Here is a 14,071-nt window from a genome sequence, read left to right as displayed (position 1 = left end):
CTCTAAAGAAAAGAAATGAGGGGCACCTGGGTGGCTCAGTCGTTAAGCGACTGCCTTCGGCTCAGGTCATGATCCCAGGGTCCTGGGATCGAGTCCCACGTCGGGCTCCTTGCTCAGCGGGAAGCCTGCTTCTTCCTCTCCCACTCCCCCTGCTTGTGTTCCTGCTCTCACTGTGTCTCTCTCTGTCAAATAAATAAATAAAATCTTTAAAAAAAAAAAAAAAAGAAATGAAAACACTATCACAAATGTCAGAAAAAAGTGCTTCCCTCTGGCTGAGATGGAGTAGATTATGATAAAGACAAGGCACAAGTGGGTAAAGGCAATATTCTATTTCTTGGCCTGGGCTGATGCATCATGGCTCACATTACAATTATTCTTTAAACTTGCATTTATATGTATTTTTCTCTAAGAATCTCTAACAACAAAGATAAAATAAATACATACATATTTTGAAATTCATGAATAAGGCAGAAAAGACTGGCAGAAAGCAGCAGAGGAGTGGGCTATTTCAACAACAGAAGAGAAAGGACGTGGGGTTTTGAACTATGGCTGTGGAGGGGAAGGGAATGGCACTGAGAATTCCCACAGCAGAGGTAGAATTAATAGAATTTGGTGAATGGTTGTATAGAATAACAAAGGGAAATAGAAGAAATGAGGATGGCTTGGGGCACCTAAGTGGCTTAGTCGGTTAAGCGTCTGACTCTTGATCTCAGGGTCGTGGGATCGAGCCCTGCTTGGGCTCCTCATTCAGCATGGAGTCTGCTTGTCCCTCTCCCTCTTCTTCTCTCTCTGCTCCTCCCCCTGCTCTCTCTCTCAAATAAATAAATAAATAAATAAATAAATAAATAAATAAATAAAATCTTTTTTAAAAAAAAGAAATAAGGGTGTCTTCTAGATTGTATTCAGGTAACTGGTAGAGAGAGGCAAGAAAGGAAGGCGAGCAAGTTAGCGGGGGTAAGGTGGGGCAGGTGACAGGAACAGCTTGGGCATATTCACAACTCTGTTTAACACCTCTGCAGAGATGTCCACTAGTTTTGACATACTTGTTTAGAACATAATCCCATTGCAATCATGTATTTCAAAGAGCCAACCAAGAAAGGCTTTTTTGAATATCTCCCACCTGCAAGGTCCCATACTGAGCACTGCAGATGATACAATAAAGCATACGCAGCAATCTGTTCCCCAGGAAGCTTACAATTTAGCCAAGAGCAGGACATGTACAAAGGAAATGACAGCTAAATAAAAGACAAGGCTGAAGGAGTTGCAGAGACAATGAGTGATAGAGAGTTTAAGCGGGGGAGGAAGAAGAAAGGAAGAGAGGGAGAGAGAGAGAAAGGAAGGATGAATAGGTGGATAGAAGAGAGACAGAGGGAATCATTTACAAGGAGTATTTCTTTTGATCTCTGTCTTGGAACATGAAGAGGACTTAGGAAAAAGGAAAGTCTTTCCAGACAGGGAAGGTGTTTACTAGCATATTCAGAGCACACTAGGCAGGTAGAATTAGAGGAACAGCAAAGACAACATGGGAATGGTAGAATGGAGCCAGATTTTTTTCAGCAGCCAAACAGGAGAGAAGAAATACAAAAAATCAGTCAGGTCAGGGACCATGCCACTAAAGCAGTCAGGACAAAAAGATACAGACCTAGGCTCACATGTGGCAGCAGGAATGGAAGTGAAGGAACGGACTAAAGAAATGTTGTTTAGAAGGAATGAATATAGAATTGATTTGGAGGAGAGAGAAAAGCTAAAGCCAGCTCTGAGGCGTGAAATCTAGGCAGCAAGATCCCTGAGACCACTGGGAGAAAGAAGTCAGCCAGGAGGGGAAGATTCTGAAGAGGGACAGGAGTTCAATTTTAAGCACAGGGAGGATAATGAAACAAAACTCACAAATTAAGCAAAAATGCCCAATATTGTCATGGAAAATGAGAGCATTTACTCAGGAAAAAAATTAGGTCCGCAGAAAAATGATGTATGCAGAGAAAAGTGAAAGCTGAATCTAGAGAAGTACAAAAGATCTCTAATGAATGTATTGAAAAGGCATGTATTGAGCACCAACCACATGTGGTCCTACCATAGGAACTTCGAGTTAAGAAGAGAGGAAAAAGAATTATAGAGAGAAGTGAAAGAAATTCATGAGTGTAACAGGTAGGAAGAAAAGAAACCCTTAAAAAATTACAGTGATTAGCACCTCCCCACTTCCCCCTGGCAACCGCGGATATCAATTTCAATTATGCAAGATGAATAATTCCTAGAGATCTGCAGTACAATCATGAGCCTAGAGCTAACAATATTGTATTTACACTTAAAAATCTTTTAAGAGAGTGTATCTCGTGGTAAGTGTTATTATCACCATAAATGTTTTTAAAAGACATATTCCAATAAAACAAAAGACAAAAATCAGAAGAATTATCTCAACAGGATGAAAGAAAGAAAGAAAGAAAGAAAGAAAGAAAGAAAGAAAGAAAGAAAGAAAGAAAGAAAGAAAGAAAGAAAGAGAGAAAGAAAGGAAAGAAAGAAAAAGGAAAGAAAGGAAAGAAAGAAAGGAAAGAAAGGAAGGAAGGAAGGAAGGAAGGAAGGAAGGAAGGAAAGAAGGAAGGAAGAAAGAAAGAAAGAAAGAAAGAAAGAAAGAAAGAAAGAAAGAAAGAGAAAGAAAGAAAGAGAAAGAAAGAAAGAAAGAAAGAGAGAAAGAAAGGAAAGAAAGAAAAAGGAAAGAAAGGAAAGAAAGAAAGGAAAGAAAGGAAGGAAGGAAGGAAGGAAGGAAGGAAGGAAGAAAGAAAGAAAGAAAGAAAGAAAGAAAGAAAGAAAGAAAGAAAGAAAAAAAGAAAGAAAGAAAGAAAAAAAGAAAGAAAGAAAGAAAGAAAGAGGAAGGAAGGAAGGAAGGAAGAAAGGAAGGAAGGAAAGAAAAAATGGTTGAGGAAAGACTAACAGAGATGTCAAGAACAAATGAACAGAGAAAGAATTGTTGAAAGGCCACTGACAGTTAAAATGTCATGGGTGAACTTCGGGAAAGTAGCCTCATTAATGTGAACTAGACAGAAACCAATTGGGAAGGAGGATTCCACCTGCATCCCCTCTCCTCTGTGGCACTGTCCTCTTGGCTCCTCCTTCATCTTCTTCAGATCTTCAAATGCCATCTTCTTAGTGAGACCTTCCTTAATCCTCTTATTTAAAACAAGCTTCCCAGCATTCCCCATACTGTCTGCATTGCAGCATTTAACACCATATATGTTACTTACTTATATCTGTCTGTTATCTGTCTCACCCCATATAGACTCCATGATAGCAGGGATTTCCATCTCATGTTTGTAGCTCTAGTGTTGAGATCAGGGCCTACACAGAGAATGTCCTCAAAATCAAGTCAAGAGGAAGGCATGTTAACTGTGTTACACAAAAGGTCAGATAGTAAGAGGCCAGAGAACTGACAGTAGGATTTTGGAGTATGACCTTAGCAAGGGCAGTTTCAAAAGAGCGGTGTGAAAACTATGTGACTGGGGTGGGTAAAAGTGTTAATGAAGAAGTAAAGCTAGCATGTATAAACAGTCCTCCTAAGGAGGTTTGCTATAGAGAGAACAAGAGAGATGGATGGATTTGTTTTTGTTTTGTTGTGAGATGGGAGATGTTATACAATATCAATATAAGGATGAGAATGTTCAAGTAGAAAGGGAAAAAGTTACTAACGCAAAATAAGAGGAATAGTTAGTAAAGTCAAACCCCTGAGAAGTCAGGAAGGGGTGGATTCTGGTGCATGCTCTGGGGATGACCCTAAACGGAAGTAGAGACAATGACCCCATTGGGAAAGGCAGCAAGGCTTAGCACAGGCACAAGTTGACTCAAGATGAGACAATTCTCTTCGAATTCCTTTCTTAGTGAAAGGAGAACTGAGTCTGCTGAAGATTTAAGAAAAGAAGACATGAAACAGTTGTCTTGAGCATAAGAGAGTAAATGTACCAAGGGGATGTGGCAGAATCTCTAGGTACTATGAAGTACCTGTGGGAATTCTGCCGAATGGAATTTTAAGTGAGAACTTCAGTGATACAATTGTGGGTTCTCTCCCAGCTGTGTTCAGTTGCAAGGATATAACTGTAGAGCAGATAAAGGGTTGATTTTAACCACTATGACTGGTGATATTTTCTACCAGACAATAACATAGTGATATCTACAGTTGTAACCCAAATAAACAGCAGCTCTTCGTGTGGCCCAGTCTCACCATTTAGCATTTTAACATGCCCATACATAAAATCTAATAATTAAAAGAAATCATTTACTCATGCTTCTCAAAGAACTTGAGATCTAATTCAAAACACACAAATACCATTTCCTTATCCTGCTCCCTGACTCTGTCTCTCAGGGATACCCTTGAAACTTCTTACCACATCTTCTGACTTTCCCAACCAAAGCCTCTGTGACAAAGGGTTGGCACAGGCTCTGTGCTTTCCTCCTAATTTCCCTCCTCTGTTACCTTCATCCTCTTCAGCTTCTCTGAGGCAAATCATAAACCTTTCCAATACAAACTGTCTGTCTTTTCTTCCCCTTTCCTTCTGTACTAATTACTCTAATCTGCAAAACAAATGGAGGAGTAGGATGCGAGGGATGTTAGGGAGTGTGCAATGCCGAAGTCTTCCATAGCAAGTAGGCACACGAAGCAGTGGTGAATATTGATGCATTCATCCCTGTTACATAGCTTTAGTTATGTCATTCTTATCCCCAAAAGCAATATTTTTGACCTATTGCCTCCATCTCCGGAATACGTATGATATTCAGAACCAGTGATGTAATCTCATCCATCATTCTATTACAACCTCTACTCTGACCCTCTGTTGAAAGGAACAAAAGAATAACATAACAAAAACCTGGATTTCAAAATGCGTATTTTATGATCAAAATTGAAGTATTAGCTTTTATGTTCCTTCGTGCAAACTAGGTATGTTTTGTAAATGGCAAAAAATATCCCCCCAAAAGTGTTATTTCCATAACAAAAGTAATAGATCACTTATCTTTATTAAGTTACATTTCTCAGCAAAAATATATCGTATTTTCTATACTACTTTCATATCGTTTCACTCAGGACATCTCCTCAGGTGTCTTGGGAGTATTTCTCCGCTAAGGTCCTGAAGAAGCTTCTTAAGCCCAGGAACTCCTTTGCCCTTCCTCTATTCTGTTCATCTGTCCCCAGAGACTCTGTTTCTTTGTCTTCAGAGGCTGACAGGACATACACTTCTATGCAGGCCCTGCCCTCCTTCTTCTTGCTCAAGACTGACTGTGGAGGAAGGTACAGCCAGCCCAACTCTCCATAACTCTGCTGTTTCCAAAATCAAGGTCTTCAACTTTTAAGACCTTTGCCATATACCTTGAAGAAACTGATAACAGACTTTAATAAATACAGATAGCAAATTTGTTTCCTATTGCTGCTGCAACAAATGACCACAAACTTGGTGGCTTAAAGCAACACAAACTTAGTATCTTATAGTTCTGAAGGTCAGGTGTGTGAAATGGGTCTCACTAGGCTAAAATCAAGGTATCAGCAGGGCTCTGCTCCTTCTGGAGGACCTAGAGGAGAATCCATGTCCGTGCCTTTTACAACAAGAGGCTGCCTGGGGTCCCATCTCATGGCCCCCCTTCCATCTTTAAAGCCAGCAATTGCTGGTCTAGTCTTAGACCATGTGCATGTGCATGTGCATCACTCTGCCTCTCTCTTTCACACATAAGGACTTTGGTGATTACCATAGGCCCATCCAGAAAATCCAGGATAATCTTCCCATCTCAAGTTCAGCTGATGAGAAACATTAGCTCCATCTGCAACCTGAACTGCACTTTGCTATGTAACATAACATATGCCAGGTTCCGGAGATGAGGTCAAGGGTATCTTAGAGGTGGAGGGATGGTACATTACTCTGCCTACCACAGATACAAACATTACAACATGAAGGAATGTTTTCAGTTCTCAAATTCCTTTTCTTGAGTTCTTGATTCCCTTGATGATATAGTAAGTAACTGGAAGTGGTAGGAGACTTCTATTCTCTTCCATTACCATTATTATAGACGATGGAGCTTATCATGATGCACCATTCATGAACAGCCCAGATGGACTCCCCTTCTCCATGATCATTTATCTTCCTTAAATATTAAGGTAAAGGTGGAATAAATCCATAATAATAAGAGCCTCCTTGTTTCAAGTTGCACGTGCATATATTTGAAGATCTCCATAGTGAAGGACACCAAGTTCTGCCAAGAATGATCCATTCTGGGCATTTCCTCTAAGTGTTATTATTTCCAGTGAAAAACATTGACCTAAATACCAATAATACCTGTAAGTTAATATAATAGATTTCAATCAGAAGCAGAAATCTTACATTTTACCCAAGAATTTCTAAGTTTTCTGGTCTTACATTTTCACATCTGCCATTGGTTTTTATTCCCCCTGTGAGTCTACATTTCATCCTCTATTCTTCTGTTTGTGGAACCATAAGTGACAATTACAGCTAAAACTTGTCTCTCCATAAAAGATTCAAGATAGGAAACTTGTTGGTAGGAAAGGCCCAACATGAGGGGCTATATGCGTTAAAGCTGTCTTTTGAAAAGCACTCCTTAGAAATGGCATTGAAATTATCCACTTCAAAGAACGGAATGAAGCCAAAGGCGCTCATGGAAAGGCTAAAGGCATTCCTGTCCCAAAGCTATCCCATTGTCACTGGCGATAATGAATAAAGACCATGGAAACCCTATATTTGGAAAATATATTCCACTGAATGCCCTCAGATGAGTATCTATAGGGCACAATCTGCTGCAATTTCACTTCAAATGCAAACAAACAACCCAGAACTCACTAACTCAAAATGGTTAGATTTTGGCTCTTAGTTCTGAATCTGAGCGATATCAACTCTGAATCAAATATGCCTTCCTCTAGTATAGTGTGCTGGTTCTTTCCCTAAACTCAATATCCGATTCCTGCCTCTGAAGTCCCCCTCCAGAGTTTCTCTCTTGCCAGCCCTCAATTCTAGTTGTGGATAAATGTCAAAATTATTTTAACTGAATTAGCACAAAAACACACCTTGCTATCTCTGCAATATATTTATGGAGGTAATTGGTAGGGCTGTGAATACCTCCCTCCCCTTTGATAGGTATTCTATTTCTGATCACCCAGATTTCAGGCTGAAAAACCCTTGGCGAAGGAGGAGTAATGGCTTTAAGTAACTTGAAGTTCACATGCTGCCAAAAAAATCAACAAGGAAACTCAAGATGATTTCTCTGACCAAAGAGAAAGTGTTATTTGAAAAAGTTCACAAAATGACTGTTTTGACAACCAGGTAATTTTAAGAGAAGTGGAAAGTAGTAGGTTTTTACAAAACCCATGTTTAGGGGCAAAGTGAAGTCAGGGAAAGAGAAGTTCTGACAGGAAAAGGGAGGACATCAGAATGTAGTTTCAGTAATTCACTGGGACAAATGCTATTAAAATTGGACTGAAGGAAACTAAGCTGCTGGTCAAGAGAGAGCAGCAGCTTACCTGTTTCAATGTCTACTTCCCTAAGCAATCACAGGTAGAAGTCGGAGAAGAAGGCAGTACTATCAAAGAAGCAAGAAATTATTTAAAATGTCATAATGACTGAAGCAATTGAGTTGAAAATGTATGATATCAAAGTAGCTCATGGCTCTAGAATGTGCTAAGGATCTCCTCCAATGTCTGATTTCTGAGGTTTCCTTGTGACCCTACCACTGATACCACTTGAAACCAGTTCCACTTCTGAAAGAATATGCCAGAATCCTGGATTGGAGGGAGTGTGAAAGTCAGGCGCACTGTCCCTCCACCACCACTACCACATCTACCAGCATGACCATACTCTCAGAGGCTTGTCTGTCAGAAACCATCCTAGAAGTCCAGTCCACTTCAGGGCAGTTCTACTAGACCGTTCCATCTTAGAGCAACCTGAAACCAGCGTCCAAACAGTAGGACCAATTCTGTTCTCCAGCGCCACTCAGAATACATTACTCACTCTCCCACATAAATACCATTCAAATATTTAAAGATGGTTAGGTTTGCTATGACTCTTCATTCCTCTAAGGCAAACATTCCAATCCCTCAGAATAGTGACAAGGACCCTCCCCATGTTCTGCATTTACATTGAACCCCACCCTTTTGTCAATACCCACCCCCCAAGCACAATGCCAAAACAACGGATTCTTCAGAGGTGGCCTCAGTATCCCAGGGTGAAAGGTGACTATTACCTCCTGAGTTTGGGGTTTTGTGTCTAGATGAAACCAGTCTACTACTGAATCAATGCATCCAAATTAACCATTTTGGCCACTACGCCAGGTTGTTAAATCATATTGTGCTTGCAATCAACTAAAACCACTAAATCACTTTCACAGTGCTGCTGATAAACCACACATCTCCTTCATCCTGTGCTCTTGTAGTCTGTATATTTGAAGGACATGACTATAGATCTTTACTTATAGAAATCTTTAGAGCTACTTTTGCTTTTTGATAAAAAAAATTTGAGTATCCAGTATTAGCATTTTAATAAATTCCAAAATACCTTTATTTTATCTCCTCACTCATTACATTTGAAATTATTTCTGCAAAGTAAACTAAGATAAAAATATTAATTTGTTTTGGTAAATGTATTTAAAATGCTGTAATTAATAAGAAAAATAGGCCTGGTCAATCTTACCAGTGTATACAATTATAAGAAATCATAACTCTGTTAAATTTCATCTTGTTACTTACAAATAATTATTTTAATTATTGAAGACCGTTGTGTATCCTGATTTAGATATGCAAAATATCACTCCTCACTTTCAGTTGTGTATCCAACTGATAAATATCTCCATTAATGGCTAATTTCAAGACGCTAAGAAAATTAATAACCAGACTGAAGTGACCAACAGCCCTAAGGCACACTGTTCGCCCCGAGTCAGTAGCACAACTTCAATCATCACAATTTCAGTACGGTCTTTCCATGAGTCAGGGGTCCCTCTAGCTTTGGACTGTCATTTGGCTCAAATGTACATGACCACATTAATTCAGATGTAGAGTCCTTTAATCCAGACACAAAACACAAAACTCAGGAGACTCTTTACAACATAATAACAAAGAAAATGAAATGCTTTAGACCAATTAAACTGTATTTATCAGGACTCTGCTGCAAGTTCCAAGAAGAAAATATTATTGATAATAATGACTACTAATAATGAACTGGTCAAGGCAGAAAATAAATTGTGTTGGCCCATGTCACTGAACAGTCTAAGGTAGTGGCAGCAGGATGCTGGGTTCCCAGCGTGCTGTCAGGACCTAGCTGTCCATCTCTCAGCGTTGCTCTCCTCCACGTTGGCTGTGCAAGTAGCAAGATGGCTGCCAGGAGCTACCACTCTGTGTCCTCGCAGGGTCAGTTCTTAAATGGTAACACCTTCCCAAGACCCAGGAATAAATAAATGAACCAACATTGGGACTAAATGACACACATTGGCCAGGCCAAGTCACATCTAGACCCTGCAGGGAAGCCCTTTTTGAACACTGTGAGGAAAGCAGCGGGAATTTGAACTACCGTCACCAGAGTTGCGGGATGGGCTCAAACTTTAAATGGCCACTGCATAAGCCTAACAAATTCCTCACAGTACACTATCCATAGGAGAATACTCGGCCACAGAAAAGAAGGAGGAGGGGCTGCTATGGGTCAGACCAGTAGGCAAACTTCTGTTTCCAGGTGCAAACAACCAAGCCATCTCTCCCAGATTTGCAAAACATGCAAGCACATTTTCCATTTCCAGTGTGAGATTCATTCTCACTTGGGGCCAAACTGGCATTGTATGCTGCTAAATAATTTATTTTGCTGACATGAAGTTAAAAACCAGTCATGTCTGCCTTGCAAAGTACCTCTGAGATCAAAGATTAGTTCGGGATTCATGCAGCTGACTTCCTTACATATTTAAAAAATTTAGGGTAAATTTAATCTTACTCCATTCCTGATTTATTTATTAAATTTCTACTGCCTAAGAGTAAGAACTTTAATGTTTTTTATGTGCAAGAGAGCATGTAGTTCCTACATTCCTCCCTTCTGCTGTCTCCTATGAAGGAAATGCCCTCACTTTTACCCTGCTTTTGCATTCACATCTTTCATATACAAGAATCTAAAAATGCTCTATACCAATTTAAAATTGGAAAAAATCTAATAAAAAAAAAATCCTCACATCCTAAACCTAAACCTAATTGATATCAAAAAAATTTTTAAGGAAACTGCAACTTTAAAGGAACACTCTGACAGCTGATTCTGTGACTGGATTTCTTGAAGTGGCATGCCTGTTTCTCTGAGAGCTTCATTTTTAAGGAGCATGGGAAGCTATTATTCACACATAGACAGAATCTACAGAGAGGAGATTATGTTGGGCATATCAAATCCAGTTCCCTTCGGGAGTGAGGCTAATTCAGCTAGGTGATTTTCTAAATTAAGTTAAAAACAATTTGATGTTATAGGCTGAAACTTGCTCAGTTAAAGATATAGGTAAACAATAGTTCTCTAAATTTCCATTTGTACGTCGGCTCTATCAAGGTGACCCAATATATTCCAGCTATCTGAAAATCAGCTTAAATTGCACACAATTCTATTGCTAAGGCTTCAAGCTCAAACAAGGGCAGAATTCCCCCAAGCTGTAACTCAGGTTCACTGGTGGGTGGTCCTCATTTCTACATTAGTATGACTGGTCTTCCCTTCACTCTCCATGATAGTCTTAGTGTCCCTCCAATAAAAGTCAATCCAAATATGTGGATTTGAAGGATAATAATAACTAGGAAGAGCAAGATTACAATCTATTGATAAAAAGCAAAATGGGTTAACTCTAGAGCCTACTGAAATACACAAAGAAACTACTATAGACAATCATATGCAAATGCTCAATGAAATACAAAAGATCTGGATACTGCAGGCTCAAGCCTGAGAACCCAGAATTGCATTTCTTTATAGTCCAGTAGAAGAAGCAAGAAAAACAATATAAGTCAAAGAATAGGAAAGCTCTTATATAATGTTTTAAGAATAAGACATTCACTAACTGGTCAACATGTCAAATGAAGAGGAAAATCACTATGAGATAAGTTGACCAAGGAAGGTCTGCAAAACATTGCCTTTTTTCTACTTGGCCACACTTCCGTGGGTTTCTTCCAATCTCAGTTTAAACATCACCTCCTCAGAGAGCCTTCCTGACTCCAGATTAAATTATATTAGCCCCCCTCCCATTAAACTCCTACAGCAGCCCATTTTTCTCTTTTGGAGGCATTTCACAATTGAGGCTCCATAATGAATAATGTAATAATTTTTTTGTATCTGATTACTATATTACAAATTCAGTGACTACGGAGATCATGCCCAATGTTCCCAGCACCCAACAGTGTCAATAAATAATCCAATAAGTACTTTTTGAGTACATAACTGAATGAACCATCTAACTCTCTCATTCCCTAGAATTTGACTCTAAAATAAAATCCTAAAGTACACCACTATTGAGATGACTGGGTAAGGTTGTATTTCTGACACATTGGTCATTAAGCAAATCTCTTCTCTCTTCAACTTGAACTCTAGAAATGTCGGCAATTTTGACAACCCCTAGTACCTAAGAGAAAAGTGAACAGAGTAAACATGATAATGTCCATATGACTCTGAGGAGAAGAAAAAAAGCTATTTAAGGATTGGGAATTATTAGGAGCTTTAAGAATAGATGCTTATTTGCAGGCTTTATTGTGCACATGTTTGGGATTGATGAGATTAATTTATGAGGAAAATGACGTTTGGTTAATGTACAAAGATGGTGAAGTGGCTCTGGGGGTCATTACTCTTTCCACTACGGTGCTCCATTTAATCGTGACCCATGTGAACACTTACTAATGACATTCATACATTTGTACATAAGTGGCCTCATAGTGAAATAATTCTAGAAATAATCTCTACATGTACAAGAAAACCTTAAGCATGAGGATATACAATTCTTTCTTACCATTTCTCTGATTGAGTCTCTTATTACTTGGGTAGTAAACACTGTAGCCTAATATGAAAAGAAGTTCCCCAGGCTGAAAATAGTAGTTCTTTAAAATAGCTTAATGTGTTCTTCAAAACCAGTAATCGGATTAAGCTGCAGTGTCTTCGAAGGAGTTAGCCAGCCTTGAAGCTCAATAAAGAAGTTTGTCTTTCCTGCAAAATTAATCTAAGAGTAAATTTTCATTTCTATAGAGGGGGCTGCAGCTATCTATTCCTTTGCTCTCAGAGTACAAGTTAAAAACTATAAATGAAAAATCTGAACCATGTACATTTTACTATTTCCCCCTTCTACATAACTTTTCCTTTATTTTTTTATTTTATTATGTTATGTTAATCACCATACATTACATCATTAGTTTTGATGTAGTGTTCCATGATTCATTGTTTGTATATAACACCCAGTGCTCCATTCAGTACATGCCCTCTTTAATACCCATCACCAGGCTAACCCATCCCCCCACCCCTCTCCCCTCTAAACCCTCAGTTTGTTTCTCAGAGTCCATAGTCTCTCATGGTTCATCTCCCCCTCAGATTTCCCCCCCTTCATTTTTCCTTTCCTGCTATCTTCCTCTTCTTCTTTTTTTTTTTTTTTTTAACATATAATGTATTATTTGTTTCAGAGGTACAGGTCTGTGATTCAACATAATCTGCCAGTTTTTACTGGATCAGTAACAATGCCTCTCACCATGTTACCAACACAATATTACATTTTTATTTATTTATTTTGCTTATTTATTTATTTACCTTGACCTTTATTTTTTTTTTTCCCGGAGGATGTGTAACTTCAGCCAAATGATATGTGACTTATCTGAAGTTATTTGGCTAAAGTTACAAATTACCATAAATATTTGCTTTGGAAGAATCCATATGAAACTATAATTCTAAGTGGTTTATGAATTTTTTATTCCCACTAGTAGCAAATCTCAGATATACACAAGGGAGAAGGTAACCCACTATCTTAATGTTCCACAAGAGTATCTCTAGAGATGCAAACGTCATAGGCTGTCTAAGGTCAAAAGTGAAACGGACTCAAGGTCTTCACATTTGATTCTAGAGAACTTGGTCAAGACAACAAAAGAATAGTATCTCTTTATTACCATACTCAACATAAAATATATGAAGAATTTTAGGTTCTTTGAGAACCTCTTTATAGGTGCTGGTAAATCATACATTTGACATAGTAATTCACAAAGAGTAAAAATATTAAAACAGATTTGGGTCTCTTAGATGATTTACTGTCTTACTCAGATGAAAAAACCCTCCAAAGATTAGTCCTCTGCCACTGAACAAGCCTGTACTTAAATCATCTCAGATATTTCTAGGAAAGGAGATTCAATAACTTACACTAACAAGAAAACAATCCTCACACACAAGAAAGTCTTCTTCCCAGACTAAGTCTCTCCGTGCATTTATATTTTTTATTGAAACTGAGAAAAGGAAGCTACAGTGCATTACTCAAACTCAAGCACAGGAAAAATCTCATTAAAACAATTAACTTGACAAAGAACAGTCTATACCCCAAAGTTATTTCCACATCATGACCCAGTGAAATATGTTTAGTTGATGAGATTTCAATGAGTTCATTGTAAGTGCTATTTTTTTTTTCCTGGTCCCTTTTTATTTACCATGTATTATATATTCAAAAAAATCTTGATGATGAGTTACCTGCATTGTAATAGCAGAGAAGAGCTGATTTATGATTCAGGTTGAAATTTTCACAGTTCTTCTTTTCTGACCACCAAGGAGCAATGATTATGGAGGTGACTAGCCTATCTGAATTATGTTAATTCAAAAACCATCAAAACTATGAAACCATCCTCCTTAATAAAATAAATAACATTCTAAAGCTCTGGTACAAACAGCAAAGGATGAAGGACAGTAATCATAGAGGAAGTTAGAATAACTTCTGTCTCCCTTTGGATTCATGCCACATTTTTTTCCTCTGTTTTATTCACTACAGAACTAGCTAGATTTTAGCTTTGTTTTCTTCCCAGACCTACTGACCAGGAATGAAGTTTATATCTACAGTGACTTCTAACAGTATTTCTTGACAA

This window comes from Mirounga angustirostris, unplaced genomic scaffold (genome assembly GCF_029215605.1).
Source record: "Mirounga angustirostris isolate CCGP_5_RB_7025 unplaced genomic scaffold, mMirAng1.0.hap1 SCAF_3, whole genome shotgun sequence".
Lineage (NCBI taxonomy): Eukaryota > Metazoa > Chordata > Mammalia > Carnivora > Phocidae > Mirounga > Mirounga angustirostris.
The sequence above is the reverse complement of the archived record's forward strand: the minus strand, read 5'-3'. Positions refer to the sequence as shown.